This window comes from Rhinolophus sinicus, chromosome 16 (genome assembly GCF_057876585.1).
Source record: "Rhinolophus sinicus isolate RSI-liver-muscle chromosome 16, RSI-T2T, whole genome shotgun sequence".
In the NCBI taxonomy this organism is placed as follows: domain Eukaryota; kingdom Metazoa; phylum Chordata; class Mammalia; order Chiroptera; family Rhinolophidae; genus Rhinolophus; species Rhinolophus sinicus.
In genome coordinates, this window is record NC_142516.1 from 32,036,017 (window position 1) to 32,059,153 (window position 23,137).

A 23,137-nucleotide genomic window follows, 5' to 3' on the forward strand; every position below is an offset into this window, starting at 1 on the left:
AAAATAAAGCCAAAACGGAGAAACAAGATCTGCAGATGTATACTGGGGACTACTGATAAACAGTTTGGATAGTGTTGTAAGCGTAGCTCAGCAAAGAAAAAGATCTACATTTCTCACAATCAAGACACTGGGTAGTTCTGAAAACATCCAGGCAGGTAATTTTTAGCAAAAGCAAGAAGTAGTAAAAAACACATAATACTGTGTGATCTCAGTAGATCTCTGTCCCTAGTCTTTCCCAATAATCACCCTGCTTCCCTTTTACTTCAGGACACTCCTCTTTGGAAATCAACAGGAAGTGCTCTTGCTTGTGTTGACTGAGTCGGGTATTCTCTACACCAGCAACAACCTATGTTAGGTAACTCCTTTTAGCCATGTTTTCACCTCAGACTGATTGATTCCAATACGAAAGGTCAGAAGTGCTCAAATCATAACAAACGAAAATAAACTATGATGCACTATATGCTCCATTCTGATCCGGAAGCATCCCAAAGCCATTAATTAATGTCATCTCAGGAGTAAGTCAATCAATCAAGGCACAGACATCCACTGTATTCCTACTGCGTGTAAAGCACTGTGCTGGATGTTCAGGGGTAAGAGTCCAACTCGAGGGGCTCATAATTTTATTAAAATCATTGCCAACATGCCTCTGGAGAGGGCTAGTGTAGCCAGAAAGATGTTTCAGGTTGTGAGATAAGAGTTAGTGCAGTTGTTTCAAACTTTTTCAGCCCCAATTCATAAAACAGCGACTCTGATTAAAGCAGGGGAGGCCTAAAGCCCTATACACTCCAACTCCCTCTCTCCATTGTGGGGGCCCCCAAAGGCACCTCCAGGGGACCCTAGGGCTTAGAGGAATAAATTCTGAAAATCTCTGGGCAAAGGCAAGATTGAGCATGGTCTGCTGGGGTTGGGGGAATGGGGACTGAAACACGATTAACTGATAGAAATCACCTCTTCTCTCTTTATTTGTGGCTCTCAAATCAAATATGTTTGGAAAATGATGTGGATTAATCACAATAATAACAGACTTTTGAGTACAGAAATTAACTTTCTGATGAACTCAGGAAAACCAGTTCCTGCCAAGGTTCCATGTCTTTATAGGCCATGAGATTTGATGAAGACTGAATTTCCCACAAGTACTTCTCTCTGAAATATGTTGAGAGATGCTGAAAGAATTTGGAACTTTAAGAAATGGTGGTAACAGTGATTCCTGTGGGTGTCTGGGCTGAGTTGCATGGACGGAATAAATAGGCTGTTAGCCTGAGAGCACCTGGCTATGGCATCAGGGTCGGGTTCCACAAATGGAGCAGCAGCCAATGTCCAGGAGCTCCTCTGTCTTTCCTCCGGGGTGTGTGTAGCTGCTCCGAGCTAGGAGGCTGTGGGGGCGGAGCCCCAGAGAGTAGTTTCCAGGCTCTAGGCCTCACATAGACAGGTGCTGGCTCAGGTAGTAAATGGCCAACTGTGATTGCATGGCCATCAGCTGTGGCTAGTTGGCCGTCAGCTGTAACCAGTGAGCCATTGGCCACTAATATAACTGCTGTGGCTATGCTAGCAGAGAAGAGAGAAAGAATGGGGCTAGCAAGAAGATGGCGGCTGGGCTGGCAAGCGTGGATGGCGGTTTGCGGACAGTGTGGATCCAGCCTCCAGTGAGAGTATAGTGCCGCCAGAGAGAATATAGTGGTATGACTCCCCCATCTATGGCTCCGTGGGTGTTCCTTTTTGGCCTCACCATATCCTGCGTTCTTGTGTGGGGAGCGGGACCAGAGACCCTGTAGGCCTCCCCGCATGACAGAGGCCACTGTTCTGAACGGGTGTTTTGTTATTCTGGACTCCAAGTGAGGACAGCCAGCATGTTGGGAGTGTGTTAGCAGAGACGGAGCCTGAAGGGTTGCCCCAGACACACCCAGCTGCTTCCTTATCGGGCCTCTCTAATACAGCATCTTCTTGCCAAGCACAGAGCTTCCTTTGCTTTTGGCTTCTCAACAATGTTACAGAAAGGTTCAGTTAAAATTCACTCCTAAAAGTGAAATACAAACACTCTAGAAGAGGCCTGGCTGTACGGTAGAATGGGCTCTTTCCTAGGACCACCTGGTGTGGGTATAGCTCCTTTTCCCCAGGTCTACCTCCTCCCTTCTGAACTGGAAATACGCATGCACCTTTTATGTATTCAAAAGCATTGACAGAGAATATCCAGGGGATTAGGAACCCCCAAGAGGTTCCAAGCCTTTTACCTCTCAGGCTTAGCTGTGCCTGAAGCTCCAACGCCCCATTTCAATGAGTGTTGACTGCAGCACTGGGAATTACACCCAGGAAAAGAATAAGCTAGAAGCCACTGACCCTCACTGAGTTGTGAAGAGTTGCTTTCCTTTATTCCACAAGAATCTCATAAGAAATTCAGCTTTGTCCCAGGGTCTCTCTGTGCTCAAAAGGGATTATACCTGGAAAAAATATCTACTCTTCCACTGATCCAACCAGCAAGGCTATGCCTTCCTCCATTAGGTCAACCATTTGATTCCCTTCTTAGATCAACTCATAGCACCTGTGTGGAGGCAGAGGCTGAATCAGATGACATCCTAAGGTCCCTTTCAGCTCTAATTACAAATGAAACCAAATTAAAACCTGCAGCCCAAGGGAAGGTTCCCATACAGGGTACTACTAAATGTGCTCTCTCTCTCTCACCTTCCTGCCTTTTAACACACACACACACACACACACACACACACACACACACACACACACGGCCTGTACTTAGCTTCTAACTGCTACAGTTAGACGTCTCTAGAGAGAATTTGCTGTAAATCCTATCTCTTTTGAAGATGTGTTAGGCAGAGAGAGGAGGCTGTAGAGAGTTAGGAAAGATTTAGTTCCTACCTTGACAGAGTTCTTCAGGTGAGGGGATGGAGGACGCAGCAGTGAATGAGGCCCCCGGGATAGATAAAGCCTTTTATGCTAGGTGTAGGTGAGCAGCAGGGGAGCAGGAAAACCAAGACCAGAGACAGTTGCCAAGGGTGGGTGCTGAAAGGCCCAGCACAGGCTGCTGTTTGAGGACAGCTCTTACGTGTGTACTTGCAGGAGCAAGTTAGCTGGGACAAAAATGCTTCTCCTCGACTGTTGAGTGTGGTCAAGCCCTTGCTTTTCCTTTGGCTGTTCTGTTTGGGTCCAAGGCTCCAGGAAGCAAGGCCAGAGTGTTCTCTGCTTCCCCTCCCCCCAGGCACTGGCCTGAGGCTGCAGGCTGGTCAGCAGCTATCCAATCAGTGTGTCAAGAGCTGTAAATAAAAGGCCACATGTGCGCACTGCAGTAGGCTATGAGAAGAATCTAGATTGAATTACACAAGCCAGTTGTGGAGACAGGGTGGGGGAGCAGGAGAAAGAAAAGAGAGAAGCCTAGCTGCCCTTCAAAGAAATATTTTCATTCCAGCACACTCCTCCCTCAGCTAGAAGCCTCGAAGCCTTGCTCTGCGAGGTTCTAGTCTGGCCTTTGCCTCAGCAGAGGAGTCACAGGGCCTGAGACTCCGAGTCAAAGCCTTTGCCGGGGGTGACTTATCTTCCAGTAGATTTAGTATATGTGCTGCCGAAGCGAGCACTTCTTCTAGTAGATTTAGATGACAGTCTCCAGGTCCAGTGCACTGTGCTGGGCCAGAGCACGCAGACTCCCTCACTAGCAGGTGGCAGCAAAACCGTTTCTGTATATGTACTAGTGAGTTATTCAGTATTTGCTTTAGTTGTAAAACTAAAGTGAGAACAAATTGATACTTAAACGAAATTGTTTAAAGCAGGTGGCTGGAGTCTGGCCTGGGCCCTGAGTATTCAGGAACCTAGGTTCTGCATGATCCAGAGCAGGGATTTTTGTGTGGACAGGTATGTGTTCGAATCTGAGACACTGCTTGCCAGCTGTGGACTTTGGGACGTTACTCCATTAAACTTCAGCCTCCTCATTTGTAAGACTGTCCTATTTTCCCTCAAAGGTTTGAGGTAGAATTAAATCAGCCGTTGTATATAAAGTGCCTGACACCAAGTAAGTGCAGTGATGGCCACTATTATTATTATGTCTTTGGCAGATGACCCATGGAGTCCTTTCCTCTCTCCCTTCCCAACTTCCAAGAAAACGTAAAGGCTCCAGGACCAAGGAACGGGCAGGCAAAACCTCTTTAAAAGAGCCAAAGGAAATGGAAAGAGTCATGCTCCTTGTTTCCCTTCCCAGTGCTAGGACTGAATCAGTCACGCTGTCTGATTATACGCTGGACTGGCAAGCTGGCCCGGGAAGCCCAGGGCTCTCCCAAACCGAAGATACCAATCCATCTCTAGTGTTACCTGTTGTGGGGCACGCTCCCAGACTGCTGGTGCTTCTCCAGGGGCCCCGGGTCAGATCCCTGAGATGTAGGAAAGAAACAGTCTGATCCCAAGCTGGCAGGATAGGTCTGTCCAGGCTGTTGTCTGCCCATCACAGCTGCCTGTGAGGCCTCTAGGTTAATAATAGCAACCCTGATGCCAATGGATTAAGACAGCACTGTAGGAGGTGTTTATTTTTACACTCTGGCGTCAGTATCAAGTTCTACTGGTTACTGCCCAAATCTAGGGCAGCTTCCTGCTATAGGAATGGCCTCAGGCTTCTTCAGGATGCTAAGTTGGATTCTGGAGGAAGCAAGTCGTGGTGAACACAGCTCGCTATTAACAGGGACAGGCAAGGGGACAGGGAACAAACAGCTGTCACAGGTCCAGCTGTCTGGTCCCAAATCTCTCGGACCAGGTGGGCCTCGAGTGAGAGCTGTTGCTTACAGCATTCTCCAGAGTCAGATAGGCCCTGGACAAGAGATCTAATACATTGTTTTGGAAAGGGGCGAGCGCGCGTGCGTCCATGCACACATGTTGCAGTGAAATGATCTGAATAAAATCAAGGAAAGACAGTCACTCAACTTACTAGAAACTCAGCCTTGTCAGTCACAAGCCAGATAGTGCAGTGAGTGCTGACATTATAAGAAAAAGGAAAAAGCCCACCTGGAAGGATTTATAGAATGTTTAAAAGAAAGGAAGGCTAGGCTGGTCTTTAATTGATTTGTATAGTTTTTAGCAGGTACTATATAAATCCCTTGAAAATTTACTTGGCCAGAGCTTCTTTCCTAGACATGACACAATAAGACAGACAGAAACACCAAGAAACCAGCCCTCGACTGGTCAGGAGCCAGTGCCCAGAAAATTTTTCCTGAAAGCCTCTTTATCCCCAAGGCCTAGAGATTGGGGTCCCAGGGACCATACACTTTGACCACAGTCTCTGGAACTCTGTGGCTATCACACTCATCTCCCTGAAAGGCAGCTCCTAACACAGATTTCACCTTGTCCCATCAGGCAGACACGGGTGTGAGGAGGCTGACAGCTGGACGGCTATGTAAATAGATGTAGACTGGCCTACGGAGTGGCCGTGAGTGCAGCAGACTGCTGTGGAATGACAAAAATGTACACACACCAGGTAGGAATGCTCAAGTGCAAAGACACAGCCACGTGCACAGCAGCAACCCTCCACCGTCTTCCTGCCTGTGGCTGACTCATGACCACGGGCAGTGACACAACATATCCATTTCTTGAGGAGCCAGGGTGCTGGCAGAAAGGGAGGCCGGTGAACCACTCATTCAATACATTTTTCCTGTCATTCAAGGCTTATCCAGCCAGTCATCAGAACAACAATGCAGCCTCAGAAACAACCAGATTGGATCACTAGAGATACGGGGTTTGATCTCAGCTCCATCTGGAAGCTACCCATGCCTAGGGTAGTGGCAGGATGCCCAAGGATAGGAACACTGCTTTCATTCTTGGCTGTTTCTCCGACTTGCTAGGTCATCTGGGGGCAGGGTACCTGTCCTCTCAAAGCTCTAGGTTTACCATCAGAAAAGGGGCTAATTGTATCCACCTTCTGGTATTGTGGCAAGGACAAAAATCTGAACAATTAAAATAATAGGTAGTAAGAAATGTAAATGCTGTAAATTCTTTGGACCAAAGAATTTCAGAAATGTAATGGTTATTCATGTATATACGAGTAGGTGGAGAGCCTAGCCTTCTGTGTCTTTCCTTCTCCTAGGTTACAGTGGCCACGTTGGGCAGTGCAGCCGGTCTGGGCCTGGACGTGCAGTTCTCTTCTTTCAGGACTAGAATCCCCTCCTCTGGTTTGAGGAATGGTGGAAACAGTTAGGAATCTGCTTCCCTAGACATAAGGTATTAATTTCCATTAACGTGTAATAGAGAAAGTAGAAATATGCAGGCAAAAAGTAACCCCTCCACTCACTTGCTTGCTCCATCTACAAACCTAACTCTCCCCTACGCCTGGGCCCAGGACATGGATCTGAGGCTTGCATCCCATTGATACGCATTCAGCAGCAGTACTTACAAACTGGCCTTAGCCTAAAGGCCTGAGAAAGCATCGCTGATGAAAGGATGCATTCCACTGCTCAGTTAGAACAAAGGCAATACTGTATTCTAAACCCAACAAAAGCCTCCACTCTTCCTAGTCCAGCAATCCGTCAGTATGGAGTTAGTTTGCCAGGTCTCCAGAGCTCTTGGAGAGGAGAAATAGAAATCTATTCTTCGTTGATGCTGACACCTCCTTTTCTGCAAGTGCCTATCCTGGCATTCAAAACAGATATTCTGACATCCTGCGGCCTCTGGAGAGATCCACCCTCCTTTCAGCAAACTCTATCTGGAAAGGGCCAGATAATATGTGCTGGAACAGGTAGTGAATAATTAGGCTTGGTGGGCCACAAAGTTCTGGCATATATACAGAAGGTGCCAAAAAAATGTATACACATTTTAAGAAAGGAAAAAACTGTATTAAAATTGTAATACTTAATATATGCTGATAACAAAAGATGAATATAGGTCATGTGTATACATTTTTATAACAAGTACATTCACATTTAAAAATGTAAAAACTATTCTGTTTGTGGGCTGTATAAAATCACCCTGGCACAGGCTATAATTTGCTGACTTCCACTCTAGATCTTAAAGGCCTATCTATTCAGTCTGTAACCTCCACATTCAAACTCTGCTTGGCCTGCCTAGAGATCCTTTTCCTCTTACTGCAGGGCTGATGCATATGTTTCAGAAGCAGCTCCCTTCCTAGGAGCCGCTGTGGAATGTGAGGGAAGAATTCTGAGGTTATTTGTATTGGAGTTGACAGACAGGCTAATTCCCCTCGTATAAAGTGCTTCAAAAACATCTATGGAATTTAGCTTATTGCATTATCATTCTGGAGTGCAGACTGAGCCATAAACAGCTTTTATCTTTCTATTTCTGTTTAATAATACTACCCCATGTCTCTACCAGGCTTTTTTTTTTTTTTTTTTTTTTTCCTGCTCCCAGCTCCCAAACCTACACTTAAATTGGCTCAGGTCCCAAATCCTCCTGTCCTCCCCGGCCCTCCCACTTCTATATGTGTTATGCCTGTGGATGGCAAGGAAACTATCAACGGTCAGATGGGTTGGGACACAGTAAACATGGATGAAAGGCGTCAGGGTAGGGGTGAGCTCATTTTGAGCCAAGACTTAAGCCTGACTGTGAATCTAGGATTTATCATAAATAGTTACAGGTTTTGCAAACAGGGATCAAACTGCTAGAGAAGCAACCTAAGGACTTTGTGCAAAGGGTCAGGAACCACTGGAGCTACACCTCCCCACACACCACAGACTAGAAAGAAAGAAATGACTTACAGCCAAAGATTCATACTTAAAATAACAGCTATTATTTTATTATTTACTATGCTACCCACTCGCTTGATGTTTGTCATAAATGCATTTCTAATCTTCACAATAACCATGCAAAATAGATATTATTATCCCTATGTTGCAGTTGAGGAAACTAAGGCTCTTGCAGAGATAACTTGATCCAATCACAGAGCTAGAAAGTAGGGGAGTTGGGCTTGGAACTCTGATTCACTTCAAAGTCCTTGTTCTTTCCACTATAATATACTGCTAATATCCTTGGCGGAGAAGAACAATAAGCAAATGCCCTAATTTAGGTCCTCTTTAAACTTTGTTCTAAATAGCAGCAATCTGTTGGTCTGCTCTTTACTATAGTCTGAATAGCAATGAATGACAAAGGGCTTAAAATCATAAGCATGACAATTTTGCGTGGTAGTGATTCAGGTCAAATCAATACGGCTATATTCACATTTAAGCTGGGGCCTTATCTGACCTAACATTTGCTGATTCTTTATGATAATAAACAGGATTTTAATATGTTATGTTTTTGCCTAGTAGCCAAAGGAGTCTCTTTTCAACAGTGATATATGTATATACCATAGTATATACCATCATAACATTGCATAATCAATGTTATCTTGTAAACAATTTGGCTGAATTGTAGTTTCCCCTTTGCCCAGGCCCCAGATTATTAGTTGCCAAATATCGACTCTCTTTTTCTCTTTCAAATTAACAGAAGCCTGATATTCAGCTGTGCACAATGCGCTCAACTGAAACCCTACATTTCTACCTCCCTTGGAGGTAGGTGCAGCCATTTGACTAAGTTATGGTAGAAGTGTTTGTGAGACTTCTGGGTAATTTCTTTTAAGATGAACAGTCTGCATCCTTCTTCTTCCCTGCCTCCATCCTGAAGCTAGGAAGGTAGGTGTGACGGCTAGAGCTGCAGTAGCCATCTTGGATTGTTATTATGCATCGCTTTGGTATAGCAGAGCAAAAAACTGGAAGGCACTGGGTTTCAAATGACTGTGGAGCTGCCATACCAGCCCAGGACTGTCTACCTCTGGATTTTTCTTGTTAAGAAAGAAATAAATTTTCATCTTATTTAAGACACCAGTTTTGGGTTTCTGTTATTCACATTTATTTCCACTTTATACATCCTACCACATGCCAATAACCACCAAGTCTTATTAATCCTGTCCACCCTTCTCTATCCCCAATGCTACTGCGTTTCCCCGAAAATAAGACCTAGCCGGACCATCAGCTCTAATGCGTCTTTTGGAGCAAAAATTAATATAAGACCTGGTATTATATTATATTAATTATATTATTATATTATATTATATTATATTATATTATATTATATTATATTATATTATATTATATTATATTATATTATATTATATTATATTATATTATATTATATTATATTATATTATATTATATTATATTATATTATATTATATTATATTATATTATATTATATTATATTATATTATATTATATTATATTATATTATATTATATTATATTATATTATATTATATTATATTATATTATATTATATTATATTATATTATATTATATTATATTATATTATATTATATTATATTATATTATATTATATTATATTATATTATATTATATTATATTATATTATATTATATTATATTATATTATATTATATTATATTATATTATATTATATTATATTATATTATATTATATTATATTATATTATATTATATTATATTATATTATATTATATTATATTATATTATATTATATTATATTATATTATATTATATTATATTATATTATATTATATTATATTATATTATATTATATTATATTATATTATATTATATTATATTATATTATATTATATTATATTATATTATATTATATTATATTATATTATATTATATTATATTATATACCTGGTCTTATATTACAGTAAAATAAGACCAGGTCTTATATTAATTTTTGCTCCAAAAGACGCATTAGAGCTGATGGTCCGGCTAGGTCTTATTTTCGGGGAAACACGGTATTACCCAAGACCAAGGTATACTTATGAATTGTCTGAACTCTTACAACAGCCTCTAACCTGGTCTCCCTTCCCAGAGCCAGCCTTTCAAAAAGAAGTCCATTTATATCACCCTTTTGTTTAAAAACCCTTCAAACATTTTCCATAAAACCCACACTCCTTAAAAGTGTATTCTGCCCTTCACATCTTACCTCTGCAGTTGCATCTTTTGCTGCTCCTACCTGGACCTACAGTTATACCATCTGCACTGATTGGAACATGGCCCCTGCATTTGTCTGGCTAACTCTGAATCATCCTTCAGATTTTAAACTGAAACATCACAAGTTCAATGACTTCCTAGACCACATTATGTGTCCTAGTTATATGCTCCCAAAGCACCTTGTTCTTCCCTGTATTGTGTCTTATAATCGTTTGTTTAGCTTCTAATGTTAGACAGCAAACTCCATGGAGGCAAGAATCCCGTCTATCAGAATTTACTATTAGCACAATGTCTGGAGCACATAGATTAATATTTTTGAATGAATGAAATTTTCAAGAGGGCAGCCAAGCAATATGTATCAAAATTTGAAGTATACGCTTTAGTCTACTTCTAGGAAATATATTTAAAAGAAATAACACAATAAAAGTACAAAAGATATATACATAAGGATGTTCACTGAAGTACCATTTATAAAAGCAAAAATTAAGAATAATATTCTAAATGCTTCCTCATTAGTGACTTGATTAAATAAACTGAGGTAATCCACGTAATGAAATACTCCACAAAACATAAAAATAACATTGTGTTAGAAGAGTTACTGAGCTGAAACTATGTGCTTAACAGAGTTTTTAAAGTACAATTCATGGTATGATCCCATTTTTATTTTTAAAAACTGTACACACGTTTTCTTCTTTTTGTTTATCTGTATTTTCTGAGTTTTCTGGCAGTAAAAGGGCTGATGGAATTTTCTGGGCCACCTGGGATCCTCACAGGCCCGAAAGCCTAGGCCGCACGGACCATATTCATCACAGGAGACACGAGGGACCACCCACTTATAGCCCCAAAGAAGATAAATACCTGTCCTAGGGTAAAACGTATGAATTAAGTGCCTAACCCCTTATTTCAGGTAAGAAGCAAAAGCTACAGGCATGTCTAGGGCAAATTATAACTTGCTGTCCAAGTTATTTATTATTTTGAAAGATTCAAGTTACAGTCAAAGTTCCAAAATGCCTTATGTGAGCTGAGGAAATTATGGAAATAAAAACAATTAAAATAAGAATATTCTTGAAACTGTGCCTGTCCCTTTCATGCATAATTTAGTAAAATAACTGGTCACACCTGAAGAGGGGAGATTTTCTTGTACTTTTGTTTATATTGAAGTATCTAGCAGGCATTTAAGTTGACAGGTGGACAGAAACATAACGGTTAGTTACTTTGTAAGAGTTAAGGATACAAGGATTACATACAGTGCAAAGGACTATTAAGCAAGGAAGTGTATTATAACTACTCATACACATTTTCTCTTTCCTCCTTGGTTGCCTGTTAAGGCTAGAGACAGTCTTCTTCGTCTTTGACTCATTCAACCTCGCCCAGCGCCTGGCACATGGCTTAAAATGTTCACTGAATTGAATTAAGGGAGGAACAGAATCTTCACCAAGCTAAATTGGAAAAATTTCTTTTTCTAGAGCAGCATTTGACTCACTATAGCGTTGGACTTATTTACACACACTTTATGCTAAACCTCCTTGTTGGGGTGTGGGTGCTGAGAGGATAAAGGGGGTACAGTGGTCGGCTTCCGGCATGTGCAGGGCGAGTAGGCCTAGGCACAACTCCGCTCCCGAGTTCCCACTGTTACTGGGAGCCACAGCATGAGAACCAGAACAGCATGTTCCAGTCAGAATGACAGACGTCCCTCTCTCCCTCTTTCTTCATCTCTCCCCCCTTCACCTCACCTTCAACTCTGCCCTGTTAGCTGCTTCCAACGGGGCTGCTGAGCAGCCAGGAAAGAATGCAGGGTGTGTCTCCAAAAGTCCAGCACTCGCTGAGAAACATTTTTCCTAAAAAAGGGAAGTCTGTAACGTTACATAAGACTCGGCTCTCCTCACTGGGAGCTTTTCCAACTCCAGCTGGAGAGATTCCTCAAGCTGTTTAGAGTTTCAGGAAAAGGGTTTGGAATTTCCTGATTGGCCAACCGATACTGGAGCATCTCTGGGTAGAGATGGGGAGGTTCCAGGAGAGAAAGCAGTGACTTTGTGCTCCCACTGCCCCTCTCTTGTGGTCCCACTGAGCTCCCCAGGGGACAGGAAATAGCACAGTCCATTTATTGTTAAAATCTCAGAACAAGGACAAGCCCTACTGCCAAAACCAAGCCCAAATGGCATCAAGCCTTTGGGGCCCCAGCCAAAGGAGGCAAGACCTGCGGAATCTAATAGCCCAACCCAGAAGCACACCATCAGGGGTCTAGAAGGGTTTGCTTCCCGGCTCAGGCAGACGCATGGAAGAATTTGTTCATGGACCTGAGAACCTCATATGCTCAAGTCTTGCCTAAAGAGTAGATGAAGCAGTCAACAAACATTAACTGAGCACCTACGAAGTGTAGGCGCTGCACTATGTGAGCAAAACAGACCTGGTGCTGGCCTTCATGGAGCTTCCGGTTTACCTGGGGAGATGGAACAAACATTCAAGTAACTATGACTATACAAAGTAGGCCTCTGGAATGTGCTGCATTCACAGGAAAGACAGCTAATCCATAAAAGTCAACTCTGTCCAGGGAGGCCATTAGCATATTTATTAATCAGAGACCAGCTTATACTGAATTGGCAACCGAAATTATCTGTATTTGAACGGAAAACTCTGGCCCTTGAAGGAGTCACTAGAATCGATCAATAACCTGCTCTCAGTTGAGCTCCATTTTTATTTCCATTCATTTTGCTGGAGTTCAGTCCCTATTTATATCACACACTTTTTATTTGAGGCTTTGGACTTCACTTCAGCTAACAAATTATTGTCCATTACAACGAAGAAATAGAACCCCAACTCTCTCCTTCTGAGGTTTTGCTTTTTGCTGTGGGGTCATCTAAACCTTACCTATACTGTCTTTAGGAATACTCTGCTCTCCTTTTCTCTTTACCTGGATACTAAGATAAACAAGTACAGACTTTGGATCCTAAGATAACTAACTCCTAGCCAGGAGTTTGCTGTCCCTGTTTTTCTCTCTGCTCGGTGATCAATTCATTGTCCTTGACCACAGGACCTCACAGAAGAAATAAAAAAACACAGCAGACATTTCAGAGTTCACTGTCTCATCTTCCTGGAGAAGATAAAAGACTTTCTAATTAAACCAGAATTCCAGAGAACAGGGGTCTTCTTCTTCTTCTTTTTTAATTATAAACATTAGTTTTTAAAAAGCTTTAGGTATTTTGGTAAAACTTTTAAAATGTACACTTTTACTTCTATACATTTTTGTTTTATATACAGTATATAGGCTATAACTTAACTTTTTCTTGATGACTCACTATTAACACTGCTTAATATACTAAGCTAAAATACAGTTTCCTTCTTAGTGTCTATTAAGTACTTGTATATGAAATCCTTAAACCCATAAGACTGTGTGTTAAGAGGAAATATGGTTCACTTTTGCCATTTCTATTCAACAGAGTACTGGAAGTTCTAGCCGGAGCAATTAGGCAAGAAAAAGAAATAAAGGCATCAATGTCTCTGTTTGCAGATGACATGATCTTATACGTAGAAAACTCTAAAGGTTCCCCCTAAAGCTGTTAGAACTAATAAATGAATCTGTCCCAGGACTTTTCAACACATAAAACACACAGGACAAAATCAACACATAAAAATCAGTTGTGTTTCTATTCACTAACAATAAACAATCTGAAAAGGAAATTAAGAAAATTCCGTTTACAATAACTTTAAAAAGAATACAATACTTAGGAATAAACTCAACCAAGGAAGTAAAAGACTTATACACTGAAAAATACAAAATGTTGCTGGAAGAAATTAAAGAAGACACAAATAAATGGAAAGATATCTTGTGTTCATGGACTGTAAGACATAAGATTGTTAAAATGTCGGATGGATCTTGAGATTATAATGCTAAGTGAAATAAGTCAGACAGAAAAAGTAGAGAACCATATGATTTCACTGATATGTGGTATATAAACCGAAAACAAAAGAACAAGACAAACAACTGAAAGAACAAAAACTCATAGACATAGATGATAGTTTAGGGGTTACTAGAGGGTAAGGGGGAAAAGGGAAGTGGGGCTCTAAAAGAGGGTAAACGGGGTCTAATATATGGTCATGGAAAGAGAACTGACCTTGGGTGGTGAACACACAATGCAAGATATAGATGATGTATTACAGAATTGTACACCTGAAATCTATGTAACTTTACTAACAATTGTCGCCCAATAAACTTCAATTTAAAGGGAAAAAAAAGATTGTTAAGACGTCAATACCAGCAATATGCAACAACTGAGATGGATATTATGCTAGGTGAAATAAGCTAATCACAGAAAGACAAAGACTGCCTTATTCCATTTATATGAGGTATCTAAAATAGTCAAATTCATGAATCAAAGAGCAGAATGGTGGTTGCCAGGGGCTGAGGGAGAGAAAAGTGGGGAGCTGCTGTTCAATGAGAATAAAGTTTTAGTCAAGCAAGATGAACAAGTTCTAGAGATCTGCTGTATAACAATGTACCTATAATCAACAATATATTGTACACTTAAAAATTTGTTAAGAGGATAGATCTCATGTTATGTGTTCTTTCTACAATAATAATAAGATGCCAATGCTACCCAAAGCAAATCTATGGATTGTACGCAATCCCTTTCAAAATCCTAATACGCTTTTTGCAGAAAAAAATAAAAATCCACCCTAAAATTCATATGGAATCTCAAGGGATCCTGAATAGCCAAAACAATCGTGAAAACAAACAAACAAAAAACAAAGTTGGAGGACTCACATTTCCTTATTTCTAATCTTACTACAAAATACAGTAATCAAAAGAGTATGGTACTGGCATAAGAACAGACATATAGACCAATGGAATACAATAGACAGCCAAGAAATAAACCCTGGGATTTGTGGTCAAATGGTTTTCAACAAGACTGCCAAGCTTATTTAATGGGGAAAGGATGATCTTTTCAACACATGGTGGTGGGGAAACTGATATCTGTATGCAAAAGAATGAAGTTGGGCCTTTATCTTACATTACATATATAAATTAACTCAAAATGGATCAAAGACCTAATGATCAGAGATAAAACTATAAGAAAACTTGCAGGAAAACACAGGGAGAAAGCTTCATGACATTGAATCTGGCAATAATTTCTCTGATATAACACCAACAGCACAGGCAATAAAAGAAAAAAATAGGTAAACTGGACTTCATCACAGTTTTAAACTTTTGTGCATGAAAGCACTATCAAAAGAGCGAAAAGGAACACACGAAATTGATGAACCTATTTGGAAATCACATATCTAAAAAGGGACTTCTATCCAGAATATATAAAGAACTCTGACAGCTCAACAATAGAAAGACATAAGTGGTCAGACAATTAAGTTCACGAACTCATCCTAGAACAAGTGCTACATACCTCATTGCTGAATATCACCATGGTCACCTTCAAAGTACTCCCCTTGGGAAGCTATGCACCGACACCAGCACCTAGTCCATCCTTCAAAGCAACTTGGGAACTCTTTTTCTGCAATGGCCATCAGAGCTGTCATGTTACCCTTGATGTCCTGAATGTCATCAAAATGTCTTCCTTTCAGTATTTCCTTTATCTTCAGGTAAAGAAAGAAGCCATTGGGGGCCAGATCAGGTGAGTAGGGAGTGTGTTCCAACACAGTTATTTGTCTAATGGATAAAAACTCCTTCACAGGGTGGCCGGATGGCTCAGTTGGTTAGAGCACGAGCTCTGAACAACAGGGTTGCCAGTTTGATTCCCACATGGGCCAGTGAGCTGTGCCCTCTACAACTAGATTGAAGGACAACTACTTGGAGTTGATGGGCCCTGGAGAAACACACTGTTCCCCAATATTCCGCAATAAAATTAAAAAAACAAAACAAAAAACTCCCTCACAGACAGTGCCGTGTGAGCTGGTGCATTGTCGTGATGCAAGAGCCATGAATTGTTGGCAAAAAGTTCAGGTCATTTTCGTCTAACTTTTTCACGCAGCCTTTTCAGCATTTCCAAATAGTAAACTGTTTGTCCAGTTGGTGCAAATTTATAATGAATAATCCCTCTGATATCGAAAAAAGATTAGTGACATTGGTGCAACAAGTTCGCGAACTTAATTGTCAGACTTTGTATAATGGAACTTCTATCCAGACTATATAAATAACTCTTACAACTCAACATAGAAAGACATAATCCAATTTAAAAATGGGCAAAGGATTTCAATAGGCTTTTCTCCAGAGAAAATATAAAAAATGGCCAATAGGCACATGAAAAGATGTTCAACATCATTAGTCAGTAGAGAAACGCAAATGAAAACCACAATGAGACACCACTTCATAACCACTAGGATGACTAGCATTAGAAAAAAAAACAACGAAAAAAGAAAATAAGTGTTGGCAAGGAAATGGAAAAATTGTACTGCTTTACATTGCTGTGGGAATATAAAATGGTATAGCCACTGTAAAAATAGTATGGCAGTTTCTCAAAAAAGTAAACATAGAATTACCATACAATCCAGCAATTCCATTTCTGGGTACAGACGCGTACATACCCAAAAGACGTGAAAGAAGGGATTCAGATATTTGCACACCGGGTCACACCTGTGTTCAGAGCAGCATTATTCACAGCAGCCAAAAGGTGGAAGCGACCCATGTGTCCACTGATGATACTGGATAAACAGGATATATGAATATTACTCATCCTTAAAAAGGAAGGAAATTTGGATACAACCTACAACATGGATGAACCTTGAATACATTACGTTAAATGAAATAAGTCACTCACAAAGAGACAAATATTGTATGACTCAACTTATATGGCCTAAAGGGGTCAAATTTACGGAGAAAGGAAGTAAAATGGTGGTTGCCAGGGGCTGGAAGAAAGGGGGAATGAGGAGTTAGTGTTTAATGGACATGGACATAGAAAGTTCTGGATATGGGTGCTGATGATGGTTGGACAACAATGTGAAGATACTTAATGCCACTGAACTGTACACTTGAGAATGGCCAAAATAGTAAATTTTATGTTATGTATATTTTACCACACGTACAAAAAGAGTAAATGTAGTAAAAGAGAGGTTCTGCTATGAGTTATACTTTTTCTTTAGAATCCACCTCTCACTTGCCCATCCCACCCATGGCCGTGTCTCCCAGAGCAATGTTGATATCTGGCCACTCAAAATAATATGCTCATTTTGCATGATGGACTCATTTGACGGGAACTACAATATCATATGCCAATGTCTGTGTGGGGGTTTTCTGAGTAACCTCAACACAGACCAATCAGACTATCTCTATAGAGCCTGCCCTTCCCCTAACATGCAGTGAGCCATCTCAGTCAAGTGACTTTTGATAGAGTGTGCAGTCACTGTGTATGAGTAACAGAAGAAAAGGGTGAGTTATTGTCCTAAATTTGCAGAGAGAAAATTAGAAGTCATAAGCCTCCCCATGAACTAGGGTTGCCAGATTTAGCAAAGGAAAATACAGGACACCCTGTTGTTTATCTGAAATTCAAATTTAACTTGGCATCCTGTATTTTATCTGGCAACACTCTGGAATATTGGAAGTCGAAGAAAAAATAAATCAAATAATTCAGAGTATTCTGGGGTTACTGAGGTCTTAGCAGGGAGCCCAGACAGGGACAAGTGAAAAAGCACATTACAAATGTATTGATCACCAAAAAAAAAAGGAAAAAATGTATTGGTCTTTAGATGACATACCCATGCTTAATCCAACTCAGGAGCCCCTCCCTGCTTTAGTTCCTTTGAGGCAAAACTTTATAAAGATAGGTCGGAGGGTAGGAAAAAAAGAAAGTGAAGAGAGAGAAATCAGAGCTAGAAATGGGTGAGCACATACCCAGACTCCTGTTAGGCAGGCCTGGCCTCAAAAAGGGACCTTAAACACTTAACATAAAATTCAGAGGAAATCAGATTTTGACCTGGTTCAAAGCAGAAGAGAAACAATAGTGGTAACTGCCCTATGGCCATGCAGCACGAGGGGCACAGGTAACAATACCAGGGATAGTGGTGGGATCTCTCTTCCTTCCAGTAAGCCATACCATTGCCTCCTAAACTCCAATCACTGTTTTTTCCTACGGTACTAACATTCCCAGCCCCAGTTACAATTATGCTACTACTAGTCAGGCAAATACTTCTTAGCTTACAAACTCCTACAGCTTTCCAGCCATTGTTTCATCACTCAGCAATATTATTTACTTCCCTATGGAACCTGGGCCAAAACTGAAGGCTCTGAACCCTGTCTTACCCTCAGGAAACTTAATCTGTTTAGGTCATCCTCCTAGGAATCAACAGAAACAGGTTCCAGGCTTTCTGTTCTTTGGGAATTCCATCTTTAAAAGGCTCATGTTCCTGTTTATTATTGACATTGTTTGCTTAGTCGTAATCCCTGCCTGAGTCTGATCTACTGAGAAACAAATGGCCCATGTGGCCTGATTAACTATGGTAGTATTTAGGAACCTTTGATGTCTCTCACACTAGATATCCCTGCCAGGAACATCTATATTTCCAGTCTCTGAGGCAGGGGTGGTTTGGTTTGTGTATCCAGGAGCTAAAGGGTAAAATAACTGAGGTCCTTCATTCCTCCAACCTGTCCTGAAGCACGGGCTGACCAGCTACACTGAGTCACAGCTTTTTTTCTTAATTAGTTTCAGGTGTACAGAACAATACAATAGACATTTATACCCTTCACAAAGTAATAAACCCCCTCCCCCAATCTACCATCCCTCTGACATTGTATATAGCTGTTAGTTCCGCTGACTCTATTCCTTATGCTGTACTCCACATCCTGTACATTAATATACATATATATGTATGCATATACATATATATAGTTATAGTTGACATTCTATGGCCATAGCAATCAAAACAGCATGGTACTGGCATAAAAACTGACACATAGATCAATGGAACAGAATAGAGAACCCAGAAATAAATCCATGCCTATACGATCATTTAATCTACAACAATGGAAGCAAGAATTTACATTGGGGTAAAGACAGTCTATTCAATAAATGGTGCTGGGAAACCTGGACAGACATATGCAACAAATGAAGCTGGACCACCTCCTTACACCATATACAAGAATAAATACACTGAGTCAGCTTTAAAGGCTGTGGCTGGCCTCCAGAATTCTTCCCCAGAGGGAGATAAGTAGTTAGTCTCTTACTAAGTAGAGCAAGAGGAGCATGCTCGTTCACCTGGGCAAAGCTCTTTCAAGATTATCTGGGCAGCCTCTAAGGCACTAGCCAACAAAAATTTCTGCAGCTCCAGCCCTGACTTTTTGTTTTTTGTTTTTCTTGTAAACAGAACATGAGTGGAAAACAGCTGACGTATAGAAGCTTGCATGTAAATGAAATTAGATGCATTAATTGAAAGACTGAATATATTGTTTTATGCTCCCAAAATGAGCAGCACAAGTAATTCCGCCCATGCTTTTCCTTTTCCCCCCTTTATGTACCTAGTGACACCTTTTCCATTAAAGCACTCTGCTCACAGCCTCTGCATTGGACTCATTCATTCACTCATTCATCCACCCATCAAATATCTACTGAGCGCTACCATGTGTCAGACACTGTCCTGGGCGCTGGGGATATAAATGGTGTATGGTCCTTGCCTTCAGGGCAGTCCCCCTGCGTCCACAGGGCCAGCCTGGCGGTCCCAAGTCAGCCATGGGCAACAGGATCACAGTGCCCTTCGCAGCAGGTAAAGTGCAGTGGCAGGGGACTGGCAAACTGCCACGCCAAAGGTTTTCCTAAGGTAAAGCTGGATGCGGTGGAGAGATCCTTTATCCGCTAGGGCAGATACCAACTTGGGAACCAGGGACCCACGGGGCGGAAGGCGCAGAGGGCCGGCTGGGGCTGACTATAAGGAGGTCCCCGCGGCAGTCACAGGGTTGGATGCTGGGCCTTCTCGCTCCCCCAGGGCCATCACAGATGGGGGTACAGCCATGACAACTGGGCGCAAGCCAGCTGAGAGGGTGTCTCTGAAGGGACAGTTTGAAGAGACGGTTGGAGTGGATCTAGGGTGACGCCCAAAGGGATGGGTGGTCCTGGGTGTTTGAAGGTTCAGTGGATGCCAGAGCTGAAGGATGAGGAAGAGGACTGAGGATGAGGTGGGTCCAGAGGGTCGGAGCGGACCAGGAAGATGGGGCTTAGGGAACGAGGGGAAAGAGGTGAGGGGAAGGGCGGAGGTGCTGAGGGCTGGGTAGGTGGGCAGAGGGCCTTCTCCTAAGGAAGGGGTCATTCGAAACATGAGGGCAAGGGGTCTCCCGGACCACGCCGAGTCCCGGAGAGGCGTCCCTACCTGGTCTCTCGCCTCAGCGTGGTCCGTCAGCAGCGGCGGCGGCGTCTCGCGCCCTCCAGGGGTCGCGTTGCAGCGGGGACAGGCCGGCGGCCCCCTCCTCTGCAAACGGGTTGGTAACGCCCGGTCCCCCCTGCAGTAGCGGCGCCGATGGTCCAATCTGGATTGCCCTCAAGCCGCCCCTCCGGAGGGCGCGTTGGTTTGGCCCATTGGGCTCACGGTGCTCGCCCACCTCCCCCGTTCCCGCAGCGAAGGGCACCGCGAGTCACGCGCAGTGCTTTCCCGAGAGGGGAGCGGCGAGGCTACGTCCGTGGCTCCGCCTTATGCGGCCCGCGCCCCGCCCCTTTGGGGTGTGGCCGGTGAAGCGCGGCTCTCGGGCGCTGGAACCGTGAACCGTGGGGCGAAGGCCTACTGGCTTCGAAGGCAGGTGCATTTGCTCAGTGACCTTCACCTAAAGCATGGATTATCAACCCTGACACCCCAGTAGAACCACTTGGGGAAAATAGAAAAATAACAAAACTAAGGCCTGATCTCAGCCGACACCGATTGAATCAGAATCACTGGGGTGGTGCCTAGGCTTTGATATTTTTAAAAGCACCCAATGCATAGCCAAGGTTAAGAAGCCCTGGTAAAACATGGGACTGACAGCCTCCTTTGACCAAAATTTTAATCAGGCTCCTCTTGAGTCCTCTGCTGGACTAGGCGCGACTCTGGGCTTCCCTCTCTGGTCTTGTAGAATCCAGATTAAGCAAGAATCCTGTTAAGTCAATTTAATGAAAATCCTCCATCTTTGGTATATGACCATCCATTGCCTTATCACCGTGGCGTGGCTTCAGCAAGAATTCTGTTGAGTCCGTCTAGCAAGAATCCCCCTTAGCCCTGATGTTTTCCCTCTTAGTAATTGCAGTGGTCTGAATGTTTGTATTCCTCCAAAATTCATGTGTTGAAATCCTAACCCCCAAAGGTGATGGTGTTAGTGGATGGGGCCTTTGGGAGGTGATTAGGTCATGAGTAGGATTAGTGCTCTTACAGATCTCACGGCGCTCCCTAGCGCAGTCCTCCAAGTGAGGACACAAGACGTCTGCCGACCAGGAGAAAACCCTACTTGACACCCTGATCTCCGGCTTCCCGCCTCTGGACTATGAGAAATAAATGTCTGTTGCTTATGTGTTACACAGTCTGTTGTATTATGGCAGCCTCAACAGACTAAGACTGTAATTTGCCATCCACTCACCCCCTACCCCTGCTCCATGGCTGTAAATCCCCACTTGTCCTTGTTGAGGACTGAGTTGAGCTCAGTTTCCCACTGCAAGACCCCACTGCAGTGGTCCCTATACCTATCACAATGGTTTGCCCCTAAAGTCTGCCTTACCATCTTTAACAAGGGTCATAAATCAATTTTTCTTTAACACAACTCATGTACTTCCTCCTGCTCCTTATGGCAGACGTGGTGTGTGGGACATTGAGGATCCTATTGTCCCCTCCTTCTCGTCAAAGGGGGATGGGGCTAGGTGGTCCCTCTAGGGTCCATGCTCTGTGAAAGAGTTAGAGACTGAGACCTTGTGGTCCAGGCACGCACAGGCTTGTTGGGTCACAGTCAAGGAAGCAGATAAATGTCATACTGTGTAATGCACCTTCAGGCTTCACAGAAGTGGTGTGAGTTGAGCTTTGAAGAATGAGTGGGAGATAAAGGGTGCGGGGGAATCAGCATGTACAAAAGAACAGAGGGGCAACATAACTGATATGATGGACGTGTGGGATGCAATGGAGCAAGCACAGCAGACATAGTCAGGGGTGTGATGACGAAGTCTCCTGTGACAGATCACGGAGTTGGGACTCACCTGTAAGCAGGGAGACACTGAATGGCTTTATGCAGAGGCAGGAATGGCAAATCAAATACAAATTTTAGAAATAAAATTCTAAGGGTGGAGAGGGCTACGACTGCTGGCAGGAGGACCAATGAAAAGCCATGTTTATACAGATAATGGTCCAGGGTAGGGAACTTACCCTAAAGTAGGCCAGCTGGAATCTTCTCCCTGAGACTTTGGAATTGGGGAGAGAGAGAACCACAACCTTCCTCAGGGTTGGACTTATAATGGAAATTTCAGAACTGTGTGAGTGACTATCTTTTACTTGCCGAATGGCCTGAGTAGCAACAGAAAACCAATTTGCTGAGAAGGATCAATCTGTTGTGCAGAGAGAAGCCAAGTCTAGACACAAAGAGACAACTTCGCGGGTTCTGGGGCCTTCCAGCAGCTGGTTCCACTTCTGAGGCCTAGCTTGATTCCTGCCTTTGGTTGATGACACATCCTTCTATCCATTCATATAGTTTCATTCAGCAAGTGTGGGTGACTTCCTGTTATTTGTGTTAAGGGATAATTTTCAAAAAGGTAAAATCATTAAGTCTTATACAAATATAAACACACATTAAACTCACTAATTAATGAGGGAACCAATAAGATACCAAAACCAGTTCAAATGATTTAATTTTTAGAAATGTATATCCTCTACCAGACATAATTTGCATAACCAGGAACAGGAATCATTTGCATTGCTACGGACAGAGACATTTTGCATTATTACCAGTATTTGAACAGATTTGCACTTTAGAAATCTCATTCTAGTGAGAGTGTGAATATTGAATTAGAGGAAGGTAAGGAGATCGGTTAGGAGACTCTGATAATTATGATGAGAAGTGAGAGGGTCTCAATTAGGGCACTGGCTGAAGGGTTAGATTGGAGGAAATAGATTCAAGAGACTTAGGGTGTAGAATGTATAAGACTTAATTAAATGTATCATTGGGGGTAGGGTGGGGATAGAATAGAGCAAATAGTCCAGGACGATCCCAGGATCCTCCAAATGCTGGGTCTTCTTCAAAACTCTTTGCATGTATCTCAGATTTGGGGCTAGAATCG

General features: G+C 42.3%; 1 protein-coding gene across 6 annotated transcripts in view; it reads right to left on the bottom strand.

The window, feature by feature from the left end:
* The window catches only part of RUSC2 (RUN and SH3 domain containing 2), a 46,147-nt gene extending 25,616 nt beyond the window's left edge, over positions 1-20,531 (bottom strand). The window contains exons 1-2 of one of the 6 annotated variants that reach the window (XM_019729039.3): positions 4,309-4,412; positions 2,869-3,263 (exon numbers count right to left, since the gene is read on the bottom strand). The gene's annotated coding sequence lies outside the window, so the exon portion shown is untranslated. Of the gene's footprint in view, positions 1-2,868; positions 3,264-4,308; positions 4,432-20,225 lie in introns of those variants that run through there. The other 5 variants (XM_074330683.2, XM_019729040.3, XM_019729042.3 and 2 more) reach the window with 5 other exon arrangements.
* Between the last annotated feature and the right edge of the window lie 2,606 nt (positions 20,532-23,137).